The following is a 12,389-nucleotide window of genomic DNA, read 5'->3' on the forward strand; positions in this document are numbered from 1 at the left end:
TTTCGGGTGTATCTTTTTGATAGCCGTGTGCATTTTGATGATTATCCGAAGAAAAATAATAATAAGCAAATAGCATCAGAAATTCATGAAATTTTACGTAGGCGCAACATATGTCCATATATAATCCTAAAAATGTTTAAACCATAAAATCTATAATATGCCATATTTTTTCTATTTCATTTTAACTTATTGCATAAGACTATGTAGTCCATGTTCAGAAATTCATGAAATTTTTCATGGACTCAACATAATCCACATAATAATCCATGTTGTTTGTTTACCTCTTAACTTATTTAAGCTAGATTATATAATCTATAGAGGAAACTGATAGGGCCTAAGACTATATAATCTAGCTTATAGATTCTATAAACATCTATTGACCTGCCTATCTATTATCATAATCTTGATACCTAGATTACATAATACACCTAATAATATGTGTTGTTTGGTTACCTCTCAACTTATTTAAGCTGGATTATATAATCTAGGGAGTAAAAAAACCATAGAGCATCTCTAACAGTTCACAAAACAATTTCGAGTCCATGTATTTTGGCAAGATTAAAAAACATATCTCCGACACCTCCCAATCACACCTCACTTTCAAGCACTAGAAAAATATCGACCACAGTTGTCGCGTGGATAAATACGCACGCGACCAAGTCAATTTAAGATAGAAGGATGCGAAAAAGAATTAAAAATAGGGCATTATTCCTGATACAAATATACAAGAGAGAAAGAAAGTCAAATAGTTTATGTGATTTAGAAATAGCTCGCAATTCTTGGTGTAAAATTTTCTTTTAGGAGCTAGATTTGAAAAACTGATTGGCTAAGCCAACAAATATGCTTCCAGTTTTTGTGGCTTGAAAAGTTCATTAGCTTACCAAGTGATTTCTTGGAACTATTAGAGACGCTCTCATTTACCTGTGCGCAATGGATATTGAGATGAATGCAATTGAACGGCAAAGAAATCTGTACATTTATGGTAGTTTTTATCATGTATACACCACAACTACTATCTATTCACTATAAATTAATGTTTACTACCAAGTTCTAAATGTGATATGCTAGTGTTGAGCACCATATGCGGAGAAGATTGGACGGTCTGGCCTTGGTACCCCAGATGGTCCATGTCCCGGACAGTCCGCGAGGTAACTCGGACAGTCCGGGATAGGCTTAAATCATACGAGAAAATCGCATGGCGCATTTCCATGCGTGTACGCAGATTATGTTGGGGCCTAAAAACGAGTCTGGGCCTCTTCATATAAGGGGCACGATCGATTGCACACATCTACAATCGATTCAATCAATCAATATATATCATTTCCTTTACTTTCTCGTCCTAGAAGTAGCAGTAATTTAGCTCTAGTATTAATTTTCCTTGATCTATTTATTCATCTCTAGGAGACTACGCGGTCTAGGGACGTCCGGTGGTCTGTCGACCCTAGAGTATCTCTTGGAACTCTCCTCCCTACGGTGTCCCTCCTGGGGGGACGAGATCTAGGGTCCTTCGCCGCGAAGAAGATTCTCTATGTCGTCGCGGATCATCCGGCTCTAAGCGACGGACCTTCCACGCTCACGCAGAGAGAAGTACCGGAGGTTTAGTCCTAGTGTTTGGGTCTAGAATCAGAGCCAACAGTTGGAATAGAAATTTGTCAACTGAGTAGAAAAGTCTCACAAGTAGATGTAACTTGGTGAGATCATTTGTAAGGAAAATAGGAATCGGCCGGCCGGCCGGGTGCTAGATTCATGCAATGTGTCACCGTAGCTTCCTTGATTAGAATTCTTTGCGCGCAAAGCGTTTCTTGGATGGCCCAGTTTATCCTAGATCCCCAGTATTAATCTTGTGAAGGTGACAGATGCTACGTTTGCAAAAGAACATAATGGCTTAAACTAATAGTATAAGATAAGAACTCGGTTTCGTGGAGTGGATCGATCGTACAGATGCTCTGCACGGATGCACGCACTGTAAATCTGACTGCTTCATTAGTTCCAAAACAGTTAGTGTTGCAGGTTTTAAATTTTATACTAAAACAACTATCATGCACATTTTTAATTCATTTTTTCTTTTCCTACATCTTTTGATTTTTTTCAATGCGTCTCTATCTGTCTCCTTTTAAATTTTTTATATAAAACGTCTTTTTTTACTTCTACTACATTTTTACATCTAAACTGTTAATTATTTTAGAACAGTGTTTTAATAAAGCTGCTTTTAGGAAACCAACGCTGCCGCTGAGAGTTGACCTTGAGAGAGTAGTTTGTGCCTCTGACCTTGAAGCCTCTGACTCATTCATTTTTTTTTAAAAAAGAAAACAACAGCCAATGATTGCTGCTATTTAATTCTGAGCGTCACAAGAAAGAAACCATATCCATCGTTATCCTGATAGTTGTATGCTCGAAGTCAGACATAATAATTGAAGGTTTTATATTTTGTAACGAAAAATATTGTTATTTTTCAATTCCGCTGCCACAACTAAGGGCGGCTGGGCGAAAAACTAATTTGAACCTTCCACGAGGTGGTCTAAAGCACTGTAGTGTAAGTGTCATTGTAGCCCAGCACCATACATTTGCAAGTCAATGCATCTTTCATGCCGTATAATAATCATGCACCTATTTTAGGTTTCACGTCAAAAACAAGTCACTACTACAATCAGTTAAGCGACACCCTTGTAAAAAAAAAGGCTGAGCGACACCTGCCACCTGATGCCAATTAAATTTAATATGGGTGTAGACCATATTTTATTTAATTAAATCAAATAAATTGTAGCTTAAATTCTAGTAAAGTAGTTGTTCTCTCGTGCTTGAAAGCTCGTGTAGCCGAGTAGGTTTGCTTAACTTGTTTAGTCAAGTTGTTTACCTCTATAGTAGTTTAGCTTGTGTAGTTTTGCTCTAGTTGAGTAGTGCTAATGTGTTTGGACTTTATCTGCTTCTAGGAGGTCTCAGTTTGATTGAGTATTAGTTGTTTAGGTTTAGGTGAACTTGATAATTAAAATTGTTTAAGTAAGCACGACATCTCAACTATTTTCTAAATTAAGTTAAACATAAAAATACGTAAGTTTCAAACAATACCATCATCTTCTGCAATACACATTTCAGCTGTGTGAAGTCTTCTCGAGCACTGAGAGTAAAAGCGGCACGAGATGGAAATAAATTTATACCATATCATATCCACAACAGTTGTGCACGACTCCGTGAAAGATAAGTCGGGAAACTAGCGGATGCCTATACCTATAGTAGCAAGAAGTATACCAAAGCTGACCATGAATAATGGAGAGAGAAAAAAAAGGAAGACTGACGACAACAATGTCTGTCCATGGGTTTTCTTGTGTGGCATGTCCTGATTCTTCTACCAGAGAGTGCCAAATCTTCGCTACTCTGGCAACAGATGGCTAAAAAGCTTGCAAAAGGTGTTGCCATGGTTAGAGCGTGGTGTCGTTACTAATGTTCAAATGGGTCGCCCAACCTATCCCGACACGGGTCTAGTGAAGCCCGGTCTAGTTTGGGCCCAGACAGCCAAACACGGTTAGAAAGCCGGGACGGTCTTACAGGACCACGGGCTTGTTTATCTGAACAAACCCGGTACGCTACGGACTTAAACGGGTCGGGCCGGTCCGTAAGCATGAAAAAAGCGGGCTTAACATGTGTAAAGTATGGTTTAGTACAAAAAAAAGAGACAAGCGGACGAAGCGCTAAACGAGCCATATCGGACCAGCACGCCGTGCTTGATTCTCTATCCGAGCTCGACCCTCTTATTCATGCCGGGGCCGATATAGGCACGTTTTAAGCGGGCCAGATCGAACTCGTACCGGGCTAGAAAAAGTGCTTAGGGTCGGACTTTCGGGCTCCGGGCTTGGTGGACATCTATACATGTGGTTTTCAGCCTTCAAGTAACACACGTCGTGAGTTGTAGCGTAGTCAGCTAGGGACAACAGAGGGAGATTCTACGACACATTTAGACTTACTAAATGTATTCTGGTGATGCACACATACCGCGTGTTTGGTTCCATGCTGTTCTCATGCAGCTGCAGCCGCGGAGTCACAAAGCATCATATGTTTGGTTGGCGTATTATCTCATCCTGGCTCATGAGATGCAAAAGACGTACCTCAGCCAGGCTCTGCGTGAACGTAACCAGAGAGCATCTCGCCGCATGCAGGTCAGCTGGATGCAGAGCGCATGCAGCATGACTGAACTCGTACAACAACCAATCAGACAGATAGTAAATACATACACACATGCGTTTGTTGTAGCCTGCTTTGATTTATTAAAGTCGAAACTTTGTTCTACACATATGTGTCATTACAAACGTCAGTTATAACTGGCAGTAATTAGCCACCACACCTGATTATTTTTTTATTATGTTGTTGCATTTTCCACAGGAATCCAGGAAAGGTGTGCTCTCTGGTTCGCAGCCTAGCCAAGCCAGCAGCATGCCAAAGCTGACCGCTGCAACGACGACGGCGAGCAAAGTAGCAAACGACGGCGGATGATGACAACGATGCCCATGCTGCCGTGCTTCCCTCCCTCCTCCCTTATTACTACCAGCCAAGGCGGCGGGCCAAGAGAGCTGCGCGCGACTTCCGATCCCTGCGCTGCTGCAGCCTCTCGCTGGGTTTGGGATTGGCACCAGATAGCTGAAAAGCAGGGGAGATATTTGCTCCGCCTGGGTTCGTCGATCAGTCCTACAGGTAAAGTGCGTTGTCGGTTGTCAACTGCAAAATCACCCTTCTTGTGGACCGATCCTTCGATCTGCTTGTGACGACAGAAGAGAACTTGTACGTACATATGCACGATCCATCCATCTGATTAACTCACTGATTGATGCAATGTTGCATGCTCGTCAACGAACGGTCACATGATCCAGGCAACAACCACAGTTGGCGCCTCTACATGGCTAGATGCTCTTTTTAGGGGTGTTTGGTTGCTCCTGCTAAAGTTTAGCCCGGTTCATATAAGCGTTTGACTTTTAAATAGGAGTATGAAATATAGACCCAACCAACTGGACTAGATTCGTCTCGTCTTTTAATCTTCGGCTGACAAATTAGTTTTATAATCCGACTACATTTAATACTCGAAACGGAGGTTCAAACATTCGATGGGACAGGGGCTAAATTTTAGCGGGGTGTAACCAAACACCCCCTTAATTGCATACCGAAGGAAAGGACTATGACCAGAGCGGATGAATGACCAACTTTTTTGCAAATTGGCCATTTTCGGGTTTTTTTCCACAATTATGCCCCTGTCAGTTTCATTTCAAAATATGGACCCTATGCTCGGCGCCATCATCATTGCCGCCGAGCCTGTGTGTGCCGGCGCCAATAATATTGGCGTGCAGACGTCAGATGGAGGGATGACTCGAAATCTACGTGGCACATACCTCGGCGCCATAGATCTATGACGCTGAGGTATGTGCCTATAAATAGAACCCTACGTATGCCTGGTTTGTGTGCTCATTCCTATTCTTCGAAACTATAGATTTCAGTCTGATTTATAGGATGTCTAGGCGTGGTAAATCTGCTAAACAAAGGTAAGTGTTGGATCCGCCTCTTATTTTGTGAGTATATTATATTTGTGATTGTTATAGAGCTTATGGAAATTTAGGAAGGGTCCTTTGACCGGAACTGCCTTCGACCCGCTGCCTTTGCCAAGTGGTGTTCCAGTGCCTATGTGTTTTTGTGGTGATCCTTGTAAGGTTGATAAGTCTGAGGATCATGACACCTATCGACAGAGGTATTGGATGTGTGCTAACTTTGCATTTGAGCCAACTATTGTTCAATGTCGGATGAATTTAATGGTGAGAATAGTCTTGTAATATGTTAACAATTTGAAGACTCGGAGTGGTGAATGTTTTTTTGCATACTAATAATTGTCTGTTTTGTAGACTCCTCCACCGCTATGTGATTTTGAGCAGTGGATTGACACAGAAATATCAGATAAAGACAAGAAGTGGTTGGATAATCTTAAAAAGTGGGATGCAGAGGACAAAGAGAGGATGGAGAAAAGACGTGAGGAGCTTGCTGCCGAGCAACAACGTGAAGACGAGCAGAAAATGAGGCGTGTTGCTGAATGCAGGGAAGAGAAGGAGAAGAAGCTTGAGCGTGCACGTCGTGCAAAGGAAGCAATGGAGGAGAACCCTGATGCATTTCGCAAGGGCAAATGGTCCCGTTGCACTCAGTAGTCTAGGTGTTTTATTTGAAGTTATGTAATAATAAACTTATTATTCGGTATTATGTATTGTCGAACAATGATATTTAGTAATGAATTACCTTCAAATTGATGAAAAACGACATAAATACGCAATTGATGAAAATTACATTTAAAGCAATTGTTGAAGGCGACTTCAAGCAATTGATAAAGATAATCAACACGCTGAAAGCAATTGATACAGAAGAGTTTTCTAGTAATGCTCCCACATTCCAAATTGTGTGGACCCTTCTCCATAGTATTCTCCCATTGTTGTTGTCTGCTGTGGGAGCGGTGGAGACGTCGGAGGACCAACATTCTTGTTGTGACAAGGACAGCAACAATATGGATCTGGGCATACTTGCACCTGTGAAGCACCACCATTGTTGTTGTCTCTTTCTTCCTCGTCATTTCTGTTGCTTACTTCCCTCTCTAGATCAAATATCCTATTTTGTAGGTAGGATATGTATTCCGCATGAGGAAAAATCGGACGAGGATCTACCCAACGAGTGAACCCACAATTCTCCTTGACCAATGAATGCTGCATAAATGTTTATAGTTAGTTTCACTGAACAACAAAAGTATTTAGAACAAAGGATTAGAAATTAATTTTTACATATGCATAAGGACATCTGAAGAAACGCCGGCCTCCATCAATTCCACCCTCAACGAACATCTGCACGAAGCAATCCTCACCATGCATGCACTTCGGCCAATCTTCTCTCCTATTATCGTAGGACCTAAGTCTAACCTCTTTGTTGAAATCTTTTTTACTTTGAACTGGAAAGTTAAAATCTGCCTCTTCAAAAAAAATCTGGACCAAGAGGGCTATCGAAACACATTGGAGTTAACTTCCCTCCATTATTTCGTCTCTCATTTCTCGCACCCTTGCCCCTAGAAGACCCTGAAGCCATTGTATTGCACAATGAAGCAAATGTACAAAGGATCGTGTATATATAGGCGAAAGGATAGGTAGTGTAATGGATTATGATAACAGATATGTACAAAAACTCTGAAAAGGCTATGTTCTGGTTCTAAAAAGGCTACATGTCCTACGATAATGTAGGATATTGTTGATTCTGAAAAGGCTATATATGCAGTCCTGAAAAGGCTATATATACAGTCCTGAAAAGGCTACAAAATGGATCTAAAATGTCTAGATGCTAGTCTGAAAATTGATGCTTCTGAAAAGGCTATGTAATAGTTCTGTAAAGGCTACATGACATAATCACAGATTTTACAAAATTTCGACAGAGTTTTCTCTGTTTTTTGACAATCCAACATATACACATAGATAAGCATAACATACAAGTGCATACAATTGTAAAAAATTCCAAGCAAGCTCATAAAAGTCTAAACAAGTGCATTACAAGTCCATAAAATTCATACAAGCCCATAATAATGGCATACAAGCCCGTTGTTGGGGACTTGTTCTCAAATGCTAAGAATTAAGAACAAGGCAACACAAAGAATGTTAAGTGTTAAAGTCCTTCGTCCTCCATAACGATATATCCCTTTGGGATATAAAGCATCTCGGACGAAGGTTACGAAGGACATACCTTCGTAAGCATAACAACGAAGAATGAAGCATTCACATAAATCATAGAATATGAAATAAACATTTAAATATTGTCATAGAATTATCTCTACTTGTATGAATATAAATGACTTTGATTTACAAATGTACCTTCGGTCCTGCGGAGGGCAGAAGTACAAGCGTGATGCGAAAGCAAATGACAGATTTCACGTGAACAGTACAGAGGTACTGTTCATCTATTTATAGGCACAGGTCGCAGCCTGTGACAAATTACAATTATGTCCCTTGCGAAAGTTTACAGCATTGACTCAGACCTATATGTATAAAAAGGTCATTCTATCTCTATGTCGGTTTAAAACGCCGAAGTTCCATGAAAAGGGACCTTCGGCCATCTCTTGGAGACGACTTCAGCCGAAGCTGTTTCTTCGTGTGAGACCTTCGGCGCACCGAAGCACAATCCCAACAGTAGCCCCTTTCGCGGTGCTAGATCGTTCTTCGTAACGAGCTTGACCCGTGAAAAAAGCCTCTTCAGCTTCGGGAAGCCGAAGGTCCAAAAAACACCTTCCCTGAGCTCGTTGCGGAGAAACGATCCGACTTCCGAGCGCGTGTCGGTCCCACCTTGCAGAGTTACTGTTTGATCCTTGCGGCCCACTGCGCAGCGGGTACAAGTTACTGCGCGCCTGGTGTAACAATTCCGCCGCTTCGCCTTCTTACCTGCAGCACTATATAAACTGACAAGTAGTTGTGAAGTTACCACAGCATTCATTGCTATTTGCACTGTTTTGCTGCCAAAATTTTTAACCATCGCCGAAGCTTGCTTGTCAGAATTGAACGAAGCTCCATCTTGAAACCTGCTTCGGAGAAAAAAGTATTAAAGTTTCACAAGTTCATAGTTAAATGGCCAGAATCCGTTCTACTGCTAGGATTGAACGCGAGGGGGAGGAAACTGAAGCTTCGGAGACCGTCCCTATCTCCGAAGCCATGCAACGGTCCGGGCTGGTGATTTCGGAAAAGATTCCTATTGATGATGCAGAACAAGCAATCGCTGAAGCAGAAGGAGAAGAAGCTGAGGAAACAGACTCCGAAGATGATTATCACCTTGCCACACCAAGCAAACCCAGCCATTTGGACTTCGGGAAATCTACTGTTTCGAAGGCTGACTTGTCCAAGATGGTAAAGTCAGGCTATTTTACTGAAAATCAAAAGAAGCTACTACGCTTCGGAGGAGAAGAGACTACCCCAAAGCCGGAGAAAGATGAAATTGTTATTTTTAAAAGCTTCTTAAAGGCTGGGTTGAGATTCCCCCTTCATGGGATTATTGCAGAGATATTGAATAATTTTGGAATCTATTTTCACCAGCTAACTCCTAACGCTATCGTTAGGCTTAGTGTTTATATTTGGGCACTCCGAAGCCAGGCGGTGGAACCGTTTGCGGACAGCTTTTGCCGAGTTCATGAACTGCACTACCAGACAAAGGCTAGAAAGGATGGATTACATGACAACTTTGGTTGCTATAATTTTGCTTATCGGAAAACTTCAAAGTGTCCTGTGATTAGCTACCGAAGCAAATGGGCAGCAGGGTGGAAATCGGAATGGTTCTATGTTAAGGTTGATGATGATAAAGAGAAGCTTGTGCAAAGCCCACTGGAACTGACCTTCGGAGAAACCCGCCCCCAGTGCCACATGTTACCAGAGGGTTCAACTCAAAAAGCAATGTATGAATTCAAAATAATTGCAGAAAATATCAGTACAAGGGACCTGGTCCAGGAATTCTTGGCTTTCAAAGTTTTCCCTAGTGTAAAAGGGTGGGAAATGCCGAAGCTGGAGGGGGAAAAGAAAAAGGGTGAACTTGTACGCTTGCCTTACTACTTCAAATTTAAGAAATTCTTTAAAACTCCTTGCCAAGAGTGGCTAGATACGATTGAAGTGATGTGCAACGAAATACTTGGTAATTATTCCAAGAAAGAAGATCAATTGATGACTGCAGCCTTCGGCAGCCGTCCAAAACGAAGGCTGAATCGAGTATTGGACGCCCTGGGCTTTGAATATCCAGACTACGAAGATCTGAACAAAGGTGCCAAGGGCCAAAAAAGGAAAAGAGCAACTGAAGCCTTAGATGAAGGTGAAAAAGAACCAATAAAGAAGAAAATTCAAAAGAAAAAGAAAACTTCTTCTCCGAAGCAACAAATGTCCGAAGCAGAAGAAACCCCCGCATCGCCTTCTGCTGCTGTTGTTGGGGAAATTCTGAAGGTAATGACTGAATCCTTACCTGCGAAGCTAAGTCCACTAAGTCCTCAACTGACAAAGTTTTTTCAGAAGGACAAGGAGCCCGAGAAATCAAGGAAAACAATCAAGGCAAAGAAACAAAGAATCATTACCGTGACAGAGGTAATTGACAAAACGCCGCCAAGAGCTTCGGCCCAAAAAACACAAGCGGCTGCAGAGGGAGCAGATATTGAAATTGCACCTTCGGAGGCCGCAGCCGCCGAAGGTACCTCAGCTGAAGATTTTAATTTAGAGAGCACAATTGAACATATTGACCAAATGCTGCTAGACATGGCTGCAGAAGAAGCTGCTACTGCTGTCGGAGAAACTGTGACCGTAGCGTCAAAGAAAGGTAAAGAAATTGCTGACGAAGCTTCAAAAAACGAAACCTTCGCGTTTCAAAACTTAGTTGGAGAACATCTAACAAAAGCTGAAATAGAAGAGCTTAAAGAGTATGCCCAATCCTGCGGATACAAACCTGGGGCACTCCTCTTCGGAGGTGTTGATGATGAGAAGTTAGAGTGTATTCGGGACCAAACAGGGGCCAGAGTTATTAGTACTCTGTCCAAGAGTATTGGATTTCCGAAGCTAGAAGCAGATATCAGCCGCTACCGACGACAGCATGTCGTTGGTAGTTTGTTTTATTCCAACTTCAAGGTAAATGACTTGTCCCCTAACTTTTACTGCTCCTAACAAAAACATGTCTGATGAAGGTTGTGTTTGTGTAGAGTATGCTATTGAGCAAGGCTTTGCAAATGCAGCAGGATCTTGAAGATAAGAAGCATGAAGTTATAATTGAAAATTTGGAAAACAAAATAAAGGAACAAACAGATGCTTTTGAGAAAAAGAACTTCGAACTCCAGGCAGCCGAAGGGTTACTGGCGGAAGCTGAAGCAAAAATATTAGAACTGAACACGAAGCTTCTCCGCCAGTCTGAGCAGTTCGAACAAGAAAAACAAGATCTCAATGCAAAACTTGAAGCCGAAGCTCAGCAAAATTCGGATTTGAGAAAATTATTGACAAATCTTCAAGAAAAATGCCTAGAATTTAGCAACAAGTGCATTCAGCGACTAAGAAAGATTTTTCATTCGGTTGGAGCTAGCAGCGAAAAATTTACCCCCTCAGCTGAAGACCTACCACAAACCTTCGAACACATTGAGGGGGAAATTGACGAGCTCGACGAAGTCATAGCTGGGCATGGTGATTTCTGTGCCTGGGTAGCTTCTCGAGGGACTGCTGCAGCCTTCATGAAGGCTGGCTGTGAACATGGAAAAGTTGTTAACAGGCCCAACTTCGCCTTATCTCCATCAATCCTGGATGATATGCCTGACCTTGCCCGAAGTATCTCCAACAGATTTATAAAAATGATATGGACAAAAGGCGGGCGGGAGAAGGCTGGAGATGAAGCACGAAGCCATCTTGAACCAGTAAGAGATAATACTTCGTACTTACCTTTTTCTTTGCACTTGATTTTTACTCACGGTTCCTTGATTTATGTAGGATGACGAAGGTGAAGATGATGCCTAAGTTATGTCGCCGAAACTGTCGCCGAAGCTGAAGCTTAATGAAGATCAGTAGAAATGTACTATAGGAAAAAACTCAGGATACTTTTGTAACAAGTTTTGTAAATACAATTGAACTATTCTCAAGGAACTTTGTACATACCTTGTAATATATCCTTACCCTTCGATTGAGTCGCTTTGATGTGGACGAAATCAGTATTTTGAGCCGAAGGCGAAAAAACACCTTCCCTTCTTTTCGTACACAACGAAGCCTAAACGGTCGCTTCCTCTTTTTGCCAAAGCTTTTCTTCACATAGCAAAACATAAAAAACTACTTCTTCTTTCTGCCGAAGCTTTTACATAGCAAGACATAAAAGACTACTTCTTCTTTCTGCCGAAGCTTTTTCATAGCAAGACATAAGAGACTACTTCTTCTTTCTGCCGAAGCTTTTACATAGCAAAACATAAAAGACTGCTACTCTTATATACAACGATTCATAAAAATCCAGTTCTCCCTTATACTGAAACTTTTCTTTGTGCCAAAGCAACGGAACTTTTCACTTTTGCACACAACATAGCGTAACAAGTCATAAAAAGGCACTTCTCCGAAGCTTTTTTGCCGAAGCAGCCACTTGGGAATACAAATGCTATGAATGAATGCTTATGCATGCGAATGTTATGATGTAATGTAATGCACGAATGAATGTCCGAAGCATATGTCCGAAGCCATATTGTCAGCCATTACTTGGAAACAACCACACATTAGCTCTGCATTCCCTTAGGAACGACTTTGGAGCTTCTTCGCCTCTTACTTAGGCAATATCAGCGTTGACTTTTCGCTGTAAGCTCTGCATCCCCTTAGGGACGTCTTTGGAGCTTCTTCGTCTTTTACTTAGACGGTATAAGC

This window comes from Zea mays, chromosome 2 (assembly GCF_902167145.1).
Source record: "Zea mays cultivar B73 chromosome 2, Zm-B73-REFERENCE-NAM-5.0, whole genome shotgun sequence".
NCBI lineage: Eukaryota > Viridiplantae > Streptophyta > Magnoliopsida > Poales > Poaceae > Zea > Zea mays.